The following is a 16890-nucleotide window of genomic DNA, read 5'->3' on the forward strand; positions in this document are numbered from 1 at the left end:
TAAATGTCAAGAAAGAATAAAATAACAAAATGACAAATTCCTCACGTTATAAATACAATGCAAGGCAAGTCTTTTTTCTGAGCAATAACAATGTCTGCAATAGCAGGGAAAATACATTTTAGCAAATTACATAATTATGAAAAGCATCAAATGTTGGGTGCTAACCGCCATTACATTTAATATCTTTTTGTGACAGTAATCCCTATGATTTTGTTTCATATTCATGTGTAATAATATATTTACAATTTCTCCTCACATTATCTGATTTAAACCGTTCAATTTTCGTCATAAGTATTATCCGTGTGAATCGGTTTATTATAGCAGGCTTGAATCAGTGCGCTCTTTGGTTTCCTTCTGAACTTATCATCTGCCTTTTTTACGAACTTTGTTGTTTCTTCACTTATATTTGTCTTAATTCCTGAAATTTTCTCATCAGTTTTCTGCTTAAATTTTGAAGTTTCATCTGCAATTTTGGTTCTTAACTTTTTCACTTTTTCTTCAGATTTGTGTTTGAATTTTGACGTCTCGTCAGCAATATTTGTTTTGATATCGGCTACTTTTTCTTTAGCATTTCTATGTGCTTGCTTTGCTTTGTCTCCTATTTTCTTCTTTGCTTCACCAACTTTTTCTTTTAGCACGTTACAGCGGCAACATTAAAAAATTCAATAGCAACATTAATACACATAGAGACAAGCGACAAGCCAATGAACATGTAAATTGACGAGACAACGAAGAACTTTTGATGAGCTGGCAAAATGTCTCCAAACCAATCGTTGACAGTGATATAAAAACAAAATAAATAGCTTCGATGAAATCCCAGTCTTCCCAAATTGAATACAATCATGGCACCAAAGTAGAATATATACAAACAAGATAAGAATAGCGATCAGTGATAGGTACGTTGAACTCGTCATCCACTTCATAGCCGTATATTATCCTTGAGCCGCTTCGACTTCTATCATCGGATTTACCGTCTTCACTTTTGGGCTTCGTCATCCGGGAGATGATCCATTCATTAAGTTCGTATTTTCTCTGGAACGGATTTCGTTCCCTTACCTTTTGCAATAGCCGTAATAGTAATATCTTCTTACGAAGGCCCATAAAAATTTAAGTGCCATTGTAAAATCGCTTACCCAATTCTGCCAAGAGAAGCAGGGCAAGGGGAACACCAAATGCCAGCATAAATTATGCATAAAACTCTCCCAAGTCCAGTTACTGGAGCTAAATTCCATAACCTGGAAACCCATAAAATATATATTTTAGTAAAAGAAGAAATTCATTTTATATTTAATATTTATCCTTGATCTACATATACACTATACAAGCTGAACAAAGGCTTTAAAATATAATTTATGAACTTATTAAATTGTATCAATGTTGTTCTTATCAAAGTCTGTCATTTAAAAACGTGTATGGCGTTGTCTATGCAACAAAATGAAGAAACTACCTGTGACATATTAAGGCTGAAAATAATAATTTCATAACTTTGCAAGAAAGTTACTCTAAGATGTTGATTTAAAATATCCAAGACAATATTATTTTTATTTTATAACATTAATTCAATGCTACCAGAACATTCCTAAACAATCGAAATTCATTGGTATGTATTTCGAACGATCCATATTTGAAAAAAAAACAACCATGTAATTACGTAGCCTGTGTAAACAGACAGTAATCAACACAGTTACAGGGTACATTACCGATAGTTGTAAATTACTGTAAAAACAAAGAATAAGCTGCTCCACATTGTCCAAACCTCTACGGTAGAATCAGAAGGCACATGTTCTTAATAGCATCCCGGATTGGAAACTTTCGGTAGTTAAGTAACAATGCTTTTGTATGATTTTTCCAGCGTCTTTTTGTCAGTTATAGGGGCAGATTTTATTAATAATTCTTGAATCATGGTTGTCCGTATTCCTGTGATATTTTGATTTATTTCGTTATGTCTTGACTCAATCAACATAAATACAAGCGCACCAATTAATGCGTAATGCTATACAAGAATAATGGCCAGTCATCCACTAACGATCTAGCTCCTTTGTAAACAGCTTTTAAAAATTCTCTTTGCCTTCCAAAGGCATGAATTGTCAAGATTTTCAGTCGATTCATTATTTTCGAACTCTCACCATCGTGAGCCTCTAATGTTTCTAAACTGACACTCGTCGCTTTTCCCGTCTTCCATTGTTGTTAACTTTCTAAGCAATACTGAATGCTCTGAAAAAGAAAAGAAAATTTATTTGAGGAATAAAAAAAGCAACAGAGCTATATAATTATAAATCAAAATTTCTTCTGTTATCGTCCGCCTATTCATAGACTATAAACTGTAGTATATAAGATGAATTTTGAGATATAGTAGCTGTAGCTGTAAGGTATATTAATTATATGTAAGCGTAAGACGACAAAAAGTTGTTGCTTTCAATAAATATATTTGTCTTCAGAACGCTTTTCTGTGAGCTGTGAAAACCTCAATAACCATAGGTAATAATTTTGACAATAGATATCACAGACACATTGTTGCAATGTAACGAATTGTTGGCAAAGAATTTCTATTTGCCTCAAGGATTACATTCTTTGGAAGTCATTCATGACGGATATTATCTTCCTTTTTCTAGTATTTTTGCTTGTTTGCTCGCTTGGTTTGTTTTGTTTTTTTTTTCTTTGTTTTATTTTGTTGTTGTTCTTTTTTTTCTTTTGTTTAAAGTGCATTGAAAAGTACCTCATGCACACAATTATAAAAAAGAAAATTGCCCTTATGAAGTGTTTAATATTTCATATCATACAAAAAAAGAATTGATAGTTCTCGGAAGACACTCTTTTTCTATAAGACCAAACTTATTTTTAATAAACGCCAAAGTCATAATAAAAAGTAATACCAACGCACATTCATTAACATTTGAAAATTTAAAATTGAATGTTTTTGGTTTTTTTGGCTTGTGTGTGTATGCGCTCGCGTGTGCGCGTGTGTGCGTGCTTGTGTGTGTATGTCTTGCTTTTTTGTAACATAATATTATATGACACAATAAATGTTTAAATCTAGCAAAAGTACGTGTTCAGTTGCTAGACCTTTCTTAAAAAAAATGATCTGGCCTTTACTATTTATTGGTTTAGTTTGCAATGTAAAGCCAACATATCAGTCTATTTCAATATGTTTATCTATAAATCGTCTATTTGCTTAGACGAACGAATTTTTGTATGAATTTGGTTTAAACATATTAATTTGAGCTCGATTGCGAAACAAGTTCTTGCAACTTATATTAATCACTTTCGAGTCCGCTTCCTGGAACCAACCAGTACTGGTGTCAAATGGAGAAACATGGTCGTGACCCGAGTAGGGCTCGAACCCATGAGCCTTGGGTTGAGAGGCAGACACCTTAACCATTAGGCCACCGCTCCCCTTGTATGATTTTAATGACATGAAATATCTGAAAAATTACACATACTTTTATCAATACGTTATTCGAAAACATCTCTTTCTGTTTATATTACTTATTTAATTGTTTTATTTTACTATACAACATAATCCTAATTATATCGCTTACTTTAGGCCTACTACACATTGTTGCAGGCTAGAATAAGTTTGACCAAATTTACTGTTTTAAAGTATTGTGTTAAAACCTATAAAAACCGGAAAGATATTAACAAGCAGAAAATAAATGATGATGATGATGATGATGATAATATATTAATAATAATAATAATAATAATAATGATAACAATAATTAAATAAATAGATCAATAAATAAATAAATAAAAAACAAATAAATAGCAAAACCCAAAATAAAAACAATACAGAACAAACAAACACAGTCTTATGTACTTTCCAAAAAAAAATCATCTAAAACAATCCTTTTTAATTGTAATCAAATATCAAATTAAACAACACATATATTTTTCATATATCCTTAAGTTACATAACACTATAATTAAACAATTTAAATTAACTAAAATCTTACTATATTCCCCTAAATTAGAGTAAAATACATCAACATCTTATTTCTAGCAACGTTATTTTATGTTATAGCAAATCTGGAAATGCCTCCTCTTTTATAAGTGTATACCGCAAGGTAAATCAATACAGGTGACATTGCATACGTTCGTGAGATGACTGACTGACGAATTTTTACCTATAAACAAGGCTAAACTAGCTCACACTAGAATGATTCAATGTACTACAAGACTGCCGGGTATGATCTAATGTAACCAGAAACAAAATGAGAAGATACTACAAGTAACATCTTCTTTGTCATAAGTCTTAAATGCAAAATTCGACCAAACTGTTTCTTCCCATTTTTGAGTGATTGACAGTCAAGAATTGTAAGTGGCATTTATGATATAACTATGTTCACATAAAATAAAAGCCATCAAGTAAGTATAACTTTTCATACGATGATTCAGTAATGAGAACATAGTAGCATTGGCAATAGATACCTAGAGTAAACGTTTTTACTGCTTGAATCACTTGTTTCAATGAAGTGAGATGAAGTGCTACTAAGGTTTTATGGATGATAAAAATAAGTAATTCTAAAGGTTAATTTTTGCTGCATAATGATGCATAATGATACATTATAACAGACAAACCGAAGCTATGATACAATGAGATATGACAGATATGTAAACTATATGCCAAATACATTTATTTCGATGATTTGGTGAACAATGGGTACAATGGGTATGTTTCTTAAACTTGTAAGCTAATTACTTGCATACATTGACATTTCATTTAAAATATTGTTATTGCTATGTGACCAATAAAAAATCTTAAGGTATAAATTCGCTAAATATTACCAAAAAGTGTCACCGAAATTCTAGCATAAATGTGTTATTGGGATCTTAATGACTTTAACTAAATGAAATGCATCCTATTTAGTTTAAATAATAAACTGTGTTGTATGTTACATTACTTTTTATTATATAATGGTAAGTTAAAAAAATTGTAAAAATGGTAATATACCCCCCGGTTTAAATAAAATAAACCAAATAATGAACGTTAGTATTCAAAATTTAGAGTCTTGCCCTGATATGAATTCAAAAATAATATAAATCTAGGGCAAAGGCTTGTCTATTTAGATTTTTTTTGAGGTACTAAGACTTATTAATAAAGGTAACTGAACATTTACCCCGTGTCAACTTAGAAAAAAAAAGATACTTGGCACATTGGATCTATTTGCACGTTTAAAAGAATTAAAGTGGAATAATTAGATGAAGATATCTTACGATCTTTCACGGCAGAAAAGTACATTGACCTTTATGTGAGAAGAACATTTGTCCTAAAATCCCAATCTTGTAAATGATATATGGAGATAAACAGTATTTATTGACCTCTGGAATTGTTTTAATTAAATAATGGGCAAGTAAAATAAGCGATAACAATCATTTTTAATATATTTCTATGAGCTCTAGTCTTTATGTATTTTGAAAAAGTCGTTTAAATTAGTCCTAAATGTATAATACTGTATATATTTGTACTAAAGGGAACTTTTTGTATTAGAAATTGGTAAGCGTAACGTGTTTTATACATGTTTACAAAAAATAATATCATAATGTATATAATAAACGTAATGTTTTATTTTTGCGACACTTGGCGTTACGTTGTAACTTGGTGTCCCGTCTGTTACATTCTATTAGCGAAACGTATTAAAATAGATACTATTGTTGAAATTTTTATATATGGGGAAATCGTCTGAAACTGAGACTTGCGCTGGGTCAAACAAATCATTCAAGGAATATTGTGGGCTTGAGACACAGTATTAGCCAATCGTGAGAATACATTTCATCTCGATGAAATAAAAATATCCTTTTGCACACCAAAAATATCAGCCATTTTTTTTATCGCGAAGCTAATATGAAGTAAGCATAAGGTAAGAATATTTGAGGACATGTCAAGATAATATTGTATTCTAATATATTTTGACAGCTACTATAATGTTAATATTTTAAATGAAATCATAATGCTACGACTACGGGTGTTCTTTAATAAGTAGTAGAATACTCTTAAATTCGAAAGAACACATATTAAACTAAATGACTTATAATGATTGTATTTTGTTTTGTAAAAGATAAAGATACTAGTACCGAGATTGAAGAAAAAATTAATCGCTTACTCATCTTATATTACACATAATCTTTTCCCTTGTCAGCAATAATTCTTCTAGAATAGTATTGATTTTAGCATTGTTTTGCTTTTTTATAGAAATATTTATTTCACCATAGAAACACTTTGAAAATTTGAAAATAATTGAAAGGTATTGTATTGTATGGCTACTAAGGTTACAGTGTTTGATTTATTCATACGGGCATTATTATTTCTATTAAAAATAATGTTATTAAAGAAATAAAGGTTGCTTTTAGTCATGATCCTATATCAAATTTTTGTTTCACAATCTGGTATCTACTGGTTTTGTTTAATGTTTTCGTTTTGAGAAACTATTCTAGTTATATGCAATTAGCCATCCTCGAAAAGAATTTCATTTACATTATCAAGATTCAAAGTATATTGTTATTTTCCTTGTAAGCTTGACTGTTCAAATCATTAGACAATATCGATATAACAAAGATGTTTGTTTGCAGTGTATAATATCTTGCCAAAGGCTATTCGAGCATTGCTAGAAACATGTTTGGTAATGAAGCGTAACATCGAGTTGATAAATTCCCAGAAGAAATAATGTAAAATTTTACGAGTAAATAATCAAGAGTTGCTTAAAACCAAAACAAAGACTACTCTCCTTGATGTTGATTTTTTTCTTGTTATTATAGATATATTAATTGGAAGAAAAACTGTTACTCAAAATAGTAGATATCACTTCACATGGCACAGATTATTTACAATTTAAAGAACTTTAATGAAGCAAAAGAAAGGACCAGCATCTTGCAATTTTTGGCATTTTTGAAGGGAATACTTTTTTGAGTTTTCCCAATTTCGTCGTATATCACAACACTTGTAACTATATTATGGCTTTTTTGCCTCTAATTAAATATACAATCATACTATGAAAGATATAAAGTATTTAAGGGGTATTATTCTGTACTACAGACAATTAATAAATGAGAAAACTGATTGTGCATTGGATTCTAGTTAAAGGTATTCTGTCAATGAATGGCAATGGAATATTATTGTTTCCAACCAGAAAATACTACATTATTTCCTAATGTAAAATGTATTAAGTAAAGAAACAGTAAATCATATTCACAATTAAGCATACAACTATTTTTTTGCCATTTTGCCTGGTCTACAACTCCTTTATTATCATAATTATGATAAAGAAAGTTATATTTTTTTTCAAAGAAATTGTATAACAGTATATCATATGTATAATAGTATATAATATGAATGTCAGTCGGATGAATAAATAATGGTATCTAACCTTTACATTCAAGAACAATATATACATATTTTTGTTTTTGTTTTTTTGTTGTTTTTTTTGTTTATACAAAAAGATTTTAAATTATGTATAGATCTATTGTTTTATTCTTTGTTATTGTTAAATCAGAAGGCCATACTGAAAATAAATATACTTCTTACTGTGTAAACTTTGTATGTTACCTTCTATAAATAAAGATTTAACTATTGTTATTATTATTATTATTATTAAATATGCACACTTACACAAAAATCCTTCTTCATACCATCAGAAAAAGATATATTCTTACATGATTAAAATACTTAATTTCCCAGAAGTATAATTGTTTTCTTTGCAAATTCCCATAAGTCATAGGTATATCAGTAATATGCATGATAAATGAACACCGATATTCTCAATATTATTACATCTAATCAATTTTTCATAAACAAAATGTGCTATTTTATTTCATATTTTAACGTTTTTTTATATAAACGCCGTCACCAGAAATCAAAAGCGGTGTTAACAGAGAAAGGTTATTTAGTCATGACTTTTCAGTACAATTTTGAATTTAATAACGTTTTATTATAAAGTATAATACTAAATTTATATCCGGTATATAAAGACACGAATGCGTACAGAAATACTTGAACAGGTTAACTGTACACTGTAATAGAAACTTTCTGTTTCCGCCAATAAAATGTTATGCTAAATATGTTAAGGGAAATTACAATTTCAGAGCCTACAGTAAAAATGATTATTAACATTCCGAAGATAATCTTTTCTGTTGGGTTTTGTGTTTGTGTTGATTATTTAATGATTATTGTGTATATGTTGTTTCTAATTTGATATGCATCGTTCAAAAGATAACATAAAATATTATCATCATAAACGTTCAAAATGTGCAAAGTGTTTTCTTTGGAACTCCTTTTTCATATAATAGAAAAAAAAAATATTTGGATGTAACGAAGCGCATAAACCCAAACATGTGTGCATTTTTGTAATTTATTTTTATTCTTCTTTGCTTTAACGTCAACAGTATGTTCATCTAGAAGCTCTTATTGTTCTCAGATTCATTATAGAATATAAAGTGCTCTAGATTTTTGTGGCATGTACAATGCTGTCCAAATATTAAAACATTATAATTATTCCACCATGGAAACATTTTCATGCGTGCATCGTATACATTTTGCTCTTTATATTTAAACAATATGTCCTTGAGCGTTCAGATATAAATGCAGGCACTATCTTTTATCTGCATTAAATATTTTTACGATATAAAATGATAATGATTCAACACTTTAAGATATTAGAATGAACATCAGCAAGAAATACTTTAACTTCAGCAAATGAAAATTGATAATTGTGCTGATTCATTTTAGGAAAAGAAACGCAGATATGACCATCATGTAGCGTTTTGAAGATTCCTTACGCTCAAATTTTGTTTGGTTGGTTTGTTTGTTTGTTGGTTGGTTTGTTAAATGGTTTGTTTGTTGGTTAGTTGGTATGTTTGTTGGTTGGTTGGTTGGTTGGTTTGGTGGTTGGTTGTCTGTCATATTATGCTATATACTATAAGTATTTGCCTTATTTATTTTGAGACAAAATCAGACTTTTTCTTACAAAAATATCGATATTGCATTACCGGATATAATAATTAATAGCTACATTTTGCGTACGATTTATAAAAAATAAGCATTACAAATTACCATTGTTTTCTTATTTTATCATAAAATATTATAACCATTTAAGGATCATTTATAAAAAACGAGAACATTCTTCCTCTTTTATAAAACAAACGAAGTAACATTCAACATTAAAGCAACAATTGTATAAAATTGTTTCCTGTTGATCGAAACTTATTAATGCATGTTTAATGATTATTCTTAAGTGATCCTACTGTTTCAACAAGAGTCATACATCCCTGTGTCTTAACAATTACAATATAATGTAAAGAAATATTCTACGATCTTATAATTATATATATAAATATACCTTGTTTTCTAATAAATCACAATCCTTTGAAAAGGTAATTGTTATAGAACTTTGAAAATAATGTTTTGTTCCAACTTGTTTATTAACCATATTCACTTTAATTATTCTACGGCACTTGCGCAAAATGAATTAACGTTATATTGATTATTATTAAAAAATTAGAATTGTAACGCGGTCTGTTTCTGTAATATTGCAAACAGGAAACTAAAATATTGTTCATAAACTCATGATGGTAATTATTCTTTAGATTTGAATAATCTATAAAATACGTAACTAAAGAGAGGTGTTGAAACTTTCCTCATGTATCATGCAAATATCTAGGTTGCAGTAAGAGACATAAATGTATTATCATTTTTTTTTAACATTACTCTAATGTTTTCGTTGTAGAGGCAATTTCCTGTGTAAATGTAACAAAAAATGTTATTTTATTAACTTTTATTTTTTTTCTGAAGAAGTCTTAATGTCGAAAGCTTAAAAAGGCGTTTGTGTTTCATTGAACTGTGTAAACGTAGACATATTTAAAGATTAAGGTGTTTTTGTACCTAATGCTTTCCTCCTTTTGTGACATGTTGAGAAATAAGGTTTCTTTATATTTCAGAACTAGAATCAAAACCAACAAAATTGATTATTCCAAAAAGACATCTTAGATTCAACAAACTTGTTACAGCGATGCCAATGATATTGCCTCTCTTAACAATTATTTAAATAGCATTTTCCGTAAGACGTCTGGAATACTTTTAAATATTAAAGAGCAATAGAAACCAATATAGATATGTTAACAATGCAGATCTTATTTGTTTGTAACTCCCCAATCTTAATGTGACAAACCACGAAATGTCATGCCCACAAAATTTAGTGAATTCACAGGTACTAAGTTTAAACAACTATGTCGAAAAATTTTGAAAGCAGTGACCGAATGCACCGTGTTCCGTGGGTGGTCTTGTACTTTCGTAGTTTCTTACGGATTACCAACCCTAATCTTCACCAATAGGAACCAGCCTTTTTAAAATCTTTTATAATTCTTTTTAAATGGTATAAAACATTTATTTTTTAAAAAATATGAAAATTTAATCATCCGAGTTTTTAATTATTAATAAATAAGTGCAACACCGCGTCTTTGCATTTTTGCTGAAATTTAAATTACCATTGCAAATTTAGATAAATTATTTTTTGCAGAGGAAGTAAGACTTTTTCTAGAAATTAGTTTTTATTTTCATTTTGGACCTATACTGTTACAAAAAAGACTGTAAAAACAAAATCATTCTCTTTTACATTTCTTATCATTTAAAATAAAAAACATGCGAGTATAATAGATTCTCTTTTTAACAGACTCAAAACGACACATCTTTTCAACAACTAAAATCAGTGTTCATACGTATATACAAAATTTAATAAAAAGTAAAGAAAACAAATACATCTTCATATATATACATATATAAACAAGTTTCTGTTTTGTTTCTTTTTGTTATATTTGCATTTATAAATAGAATGCGATTATTTCGTCAGGATATGAAATCCTGTTATTTGTGCAAAGGTATTAACAGTTATGTGTTAGATATGTATTCCAGACAGAACACAAAGCAAATCAATTTCCAAAGCTATTAGCAAATCTTGCTTCAAACCATATGTGCTTTCTCTTTTACTTTCATAATATTTCCTGTTATCATATTGTTTGCGTCTTGAGTTAATAAGACGACAAAGATGTTTCAAAAGAAGCGATCATCATTAGCGCTAGAGTCATGGAATATGTTATTAAGAATTATCTTTAATGTCATAATCACTCTCATTACTTTCGCGTGTCAAGGTTCATCAAATTAATAAAAAAAATATACCGATAAATTTTATGAGTTACAAATACCTCTTCTACACCAACAAGTACATGATTTGCTTTAACATCTTTGTTCATAAACACACGAAGCTTTTGTTATTATAATTATACCAAAGGATTAATTATTTATTAGCACTAACACCTTACTGTTTTGCCAATTAATGACAATACAAATCTAATTACCAGCGACATTCATGATGTAAACAATATAATAAATATAGGAATGGAAGTATTTGCTACTTTTGTTCTGCGCCAAACGAACAATGAGTAATGGGTTGACTGATGAAAAGTGTAATATTACAACTTCTTGCAGGTCATACAGGATTGTGTACTACTTAAACCTTTGCTAGTGATTCTGATACTCATCTTACATCCCTAACCCTCTCATATGTTAGACAAATCGCGTGGCGGCGTGCATTAAATGACGTCATTTCGACGACGCGTGCTTATGGTGACTTCATTTTCCCGTTATGAAAGAAGTTGGAATTACATAGCTACTTTAAAAAAATGTTAAAAAACAAATTAAAAAAACACAATCAAAATGGTATCTTATCTTGCAGTGCACATTGCTTTTGACATGACATTTATACCCATTTATCATATAACACTCGTGTTGCCGCTCATTTGCCTAAAATATACGAGTTTTCGATATATATGTTCGTATAGTTGAGAGATCTTTGACAATAAACATGAATTTAAACAAGTTCAAAAGAAAAAACAAGAATTACAAATCAAAACATCAAAATAAATCTAATTCATTATTTAATATATATATATATATAATTATATAATATATTTTTATTATTATAATTTTTATTTGATTTGCTCTTCAATTAGTTCTTAAACATGCAGTTTACAATCACACCATAGTCATCTGATGCAGATGTTATTAAATGATTTCATTATGGAAATATGACTCAGCAGTTTTATAATCAAAAAGAAAATGATCAAAGTGTAAATTATGTAATGGATATTCATAAATATTACTGTGTACACTCCAGGAGAGATAGTTGATTAACCTGAAAATGTTGATGATGTAATGTTCGGACTGATTAGTTCTCTTATTAACAAAACTGAACTCAAATATAAAGTATATTAAAGAACATATTCAGATATTTTAAATTGAAACGAAAATGTCGAACTAACAGCTTTTGGAATTGTATAATGAATTGAAAACAAATTTGTAAATATATTTGATTTTGTTGATTTTCATTAAATACTCGCCTTTGTCTCATTAAATGTCCGATAAAGAGGTTGCATCGACCACCTTGTTACATGCATTAACTATTATATGATATTCGAAAGAACGGAATGATGTTATAAATGCCACTTTTGTCTATGGCTAAAATATGTATAAAAACCAACAACGAATAAAAACTTAGCATTTATAAAAATAGTTAAAGCAGTTTGCGAATAAATCAAAATTATCTTTTTAAATGCAACAAAACTCATTTATCGGTCACATATTCCTAAATAATTGAGTACACTGTATAAAAAAAGAAAATAAACGCTTTCAATTAGCAAAGCCGTACCATTCAGCCACCAAAATAAACAAATAATATACATATAGATAAACATACCTTAGAGACCGTTACGCTATCCTTTTATTACAGAGCAATTCACAAGTAACGTTATCAAAGCATGCAATTTCCATGTAATATTGTTTCTAAAGAAATCTGTTAGAAGCTCCTTGCAGAGAAATACAGGTTTATCGGACAACTGAACATTGATATTCTTGCTATATTTGTTAACGTAATTTCTTACACTAAATAAAGTATATTTGTTTACAAGTAGTCTACTTAAAAAATTCTTCTTAAAATTCTACTTAAAATTATAGAAATTTCGAACGTATTTTAGGATAGTATATTTGAGGACTTGTATAATTATGTATCATATTTGACGAAGTGCCTACTTCCAGGTCACATAGTTAGTACATAAGTAATGTAGTGATATGAGTGACATATTCGGAGTCATGTAATAAACTGTGATATAAACTTTGACTAAAATAACTAAAGATTGTGTATTGTGATTTAAATAAATTTCGATGTCCTTTAAAATAAATCACCATTTTCAATATACTGTATAAAATGATAACAAAGTTATTTTATAGCTAGTGTAAGATCATTATAAAATTCTTTCTTTCTTTTCTTTCTTTCTTTCTTTCTTTCTTTCTTTCTTTCTTTCTTTCTTTCTTTCTTTCTTCTTCCTTTCTTTTTTCCTTTCTTTCTTTCTTTTTCTTTTTTTTCGATTCGTTTTATTAATATGTAAAGTAAGGTGTTTAAGTGTATTATAGGTTTTTAGACGTCCATTATTTTCTCTCATTCCTTTTTCAAACTGAGCAAGATAAAGGTATCAAGGTGCAAATAGAAATACTACTTTAGAAACACTACTATTGATTCTTATTGATGTGAAAAGGTTTATAATGTTTTATATTTCCCTGACAATAGTTACCAACCTCTTGACACATGCCATCTTAAAGTTGATAATTACAACATGCATGTCAATATTGCCTATAATTGCTACACGCACATTTCTTCTTAAATTGAACACAACTTTCTTCTTTTATTGAATACTACTGTAAATTCTTTATTCTTTACAAAAAAAACAACAAAAAACATTTTGATTGGTTGTTAATTACTTTTATAAAAATGTTTTTTTTGTTTTTCATTTGCAGATTTGAAATTATGGAATTGTGTATAAGTACGGTGCATTACTAGATATCTTTTCGGTAGTCTTGTGTTGCAGGATGTTTTCAGGGAATAAATTCATTACGCGAAAGGCGGTCTGCCTTGTTGATCTTTATTTCGATTATTTCCATTATTACTATAGTGTTGAATAAAGAAAATAAAAAAGAAACCGTTCTGTTAAGGTCTTTTATGTTTCCTTAATAAGTTTTGTTACTGCCATGGAAGACTAAAATCAATAGTTATCACCATTTTATATACGATGTTATTCTTGAATGTTGACTTACACTCTCAATAGTAGACGATATGTTTGCAGATACGTTTACTCGGACTGGAATTTGCATTAATCTTTTATCCTAAATGCAAATGCATTTGAAATGAGCTTGTTTCGAAAGAGTGAATCACGACATTTATTTTCTAGGCATTCTTCTTTTTCACTATTCGTGCAAATAAATGTTATGATTCTCGTGAAAATTGCGCATGAAACATCAATTTGAAAGTAAATATCACACTTATCGAATGATATTACCGAAAATGTTACTAGGATTTCACAATTAAAGCAATTAAATGTTTCGTAGAAATCAGTACTTCATAAATCAACAAATATCTGAATATCAATAAGAGGTTTTAAGTTTACAACCTTGTTTAAAATCAGATGAAACCAAGATCATAGTTACAAGATAGTTACAATATCCGTGATCGTAAAATTTACGGTCCTTCCTTCGATATAAATATATGCTTATGTATGCGGAAAATGAAAATTGCATTTGATTAGTGATAGTGATATTGATTTCAACGAAATAAAGGTAGTAACAGATAAAATGGAATACATATTTCATAATTTTCAAAACTTCTTGTAACCGAGAACAAGTGATCCCCAGGAAGCATTAATCTCATAATAACATGAAAAGTACATAGTTTGATTGAGTCTGTACATGAAGGAAAATACAAAACTCCAACATCCCTACCCCCCTCCCTATCACAGGCTTGATAGGTACTACACGATATAAGCCTATAAATAGATTGAACAGTAAATAGAATCTATATATTTCATAACTGACTTTCAGGCACGACATAAACAAATACAATTTAATATACTTATAAAAGTCTACTTATGTCACATGCATTTGATAATTGATAATGTCTAGAAATTAAAATAAACAATAGGATTCCAAATGAAATGAAATTTGATTGTTTATAACCACTGCAATTCTCCGCCTATTCCGATAATAAGACTTAGATAAGTTTCAGATACATACATATATAAGTATACATTTATAAGGAGAATAAACCAGTCAACTTTACATGGACATTGGACAAATTGTAACAAATAAAAACGTATTTATTCTCAACATTCGTAGAGCACTCTTTTACGATCTGAATATTTGATTTACATGATAATTGTTATCATAAATCGTCGATGTGTAATTTATTATTCATGACCGTGTTTTAACGTAATGAATCAAGAAAACCAGATACAAAATTAATGAATGCAATTATCGGATGTATTTTGTTCATGAATACGAATAGAATCTAACAGTGGTTATCGGGTATCGCGTAAGTCTGTCTGATCATTTGCGTAACTTGTGTACAGGTAAATCTTTGGATCCTATTCAATGCCTATGTGGATATTGCGAAGATAATTATGTTTGATGGAAACACATAATGCTTTGGTTCGGTCATATTCAAGCCAATGTGTTCGGGTAAAGTTTAAGGCGTTGGCTATAGCAAATATATGCAAGATTCAATTCAATGCCTATGTGTTATAAGAAAATATTAGGCGTTGGCTATAGCAAATATTGTCTTGAAATTTTCTAAAATTCATTTACTATGCAAAGCAAACTTAATAATGAAAACATAGAAACTATTAATAAGCAGGGGAAAAAATAACGTGCTTATCTCATCTCATTAATTGATCTATGTCGTTTCGTCCGATAAAATATAATGCCTTAAACTATAATAGCATTTCATAGTTAAAGTGACAAAATGTGTCTGAATCAATTTTGTGCTCATTGACTTATATCATAAAACAGTAAGACAATTGCTAGTTATTTCTTTGGATTTGGAACAAACCATAAAGGTATTGCAAGTAACATGTGTCTTTAAAAGTACTGCATTGAATAAAAATCTCCAGAAGTAACCTTTCTTGCAGATTTGCAAACTAGGCGTTTATCAAGACACGAAATAGCCGCCTGGAAAAAGAAAATATATGATAAAAATGCATCAATTTTGAACAACACAATACTTATATAGCGTCTACATGGTAAAACATTAATGTTGGAAAAGGAATTTAGCCTGTCATATGTTATACATGTGCATACCAAAAGAGCAAATATGCATGAACGCAATTTTATCAATTTTATCTTGAATATAAATGACAACACAAATGTCATCACCGGTACTACTATGACGTAAACATAGCTATAAAGAATGCAACACAAGAATGTCTTTCTTCATGTGTTCCAAAAAATGACTTTTCGAGCGACTTATACGACAGCCTAGCATCTATATCTAGGAAATCATGTATCTAAGCCATCACTGTCTTTATTCCAGAAACGATAAATTGTACAGTCATAAGGCATTTAACTGTCGTTTCACTGTTCAGAAAAACTAATAGACTTTTAGAATACCATTGGCTTATATCAAATACATGCTTATTTAAGGTTTTATTAAACATATCTAATCAGGCGATTGCAACTGTTTCAATGCGTTTGTGTCAACGCAATTCAACTGTATTTATTGTACCGTTCTTTAAATTAAATATAACTTCAATATGATTTGTATATCACCATCATCATCTATTTTATTTATTGACTGATTTATTGAACTGTAATGTAAACGTTTACTACCTAAATAGTATGCAAATAAGAAATATTCCCTTGTATTATCAATTTATATCGACTGAAATGGAACCCGTACTATACAGGTTTTATAACACTTTCATTATAACTCCTTATTTAAATGTTAAGTCTATACATTATAAAAAAAATCTTCTGTAAAATATCTGTATGTAACACATTTAGAGAAGTGCCCATTTACAAATTGCTTT

The 16890-nt window shown here is 29.1% G+C and overlaps 1 long non-coding RNA gene and 1 pseudogene across 2 annotated transcripts in view; both read right to left on the reverse strand.

The window, feature by feature from the left end:
• Positions 1 to 631: 631 nt before the first annotated feature.
• Positions 632 to 2018, reverse strand: LOC132724012 (potassium channel subfamily K member 9-like; annotated as a pseudogene).
• An 8-nt stretch (positions 2019 to 2026) lies between these two features.
• Positions 2027 to 16890, reverse strand: part of LOC132724015 (uncharacterized) — a 97306-nt gene continuing 82442 nt past the window's right edge. For both annotated transcript variants that reach the window (XR_009624831.1, XR_009624830.1), the window contains exon 3: positions 2027 to 2214. This is a non-coding gene — a long non-coding RNA (uncharacterized LOC132724015). The remainder of the gene's footprint in view (positions 2215 to 16890) is intronic.

Source organism: Ruditapes philippinarum, unplaced genomic scaffold (genome assembly GCF_026571515.1).
Source record: "Ruditapes philippinarum isolate M1 unplaced genomic scaffold, ASM2657151v2 ctg530_1_1_1_1, whole genome shotgun sequence".
In the NCBI taxonomy this organism is placed as follows: Eukaryota; Metazoa; Mollusca; class Bivalvia; order Venerida; family Veneridae; genus Ruditapes; species Ruditapes philippinarum.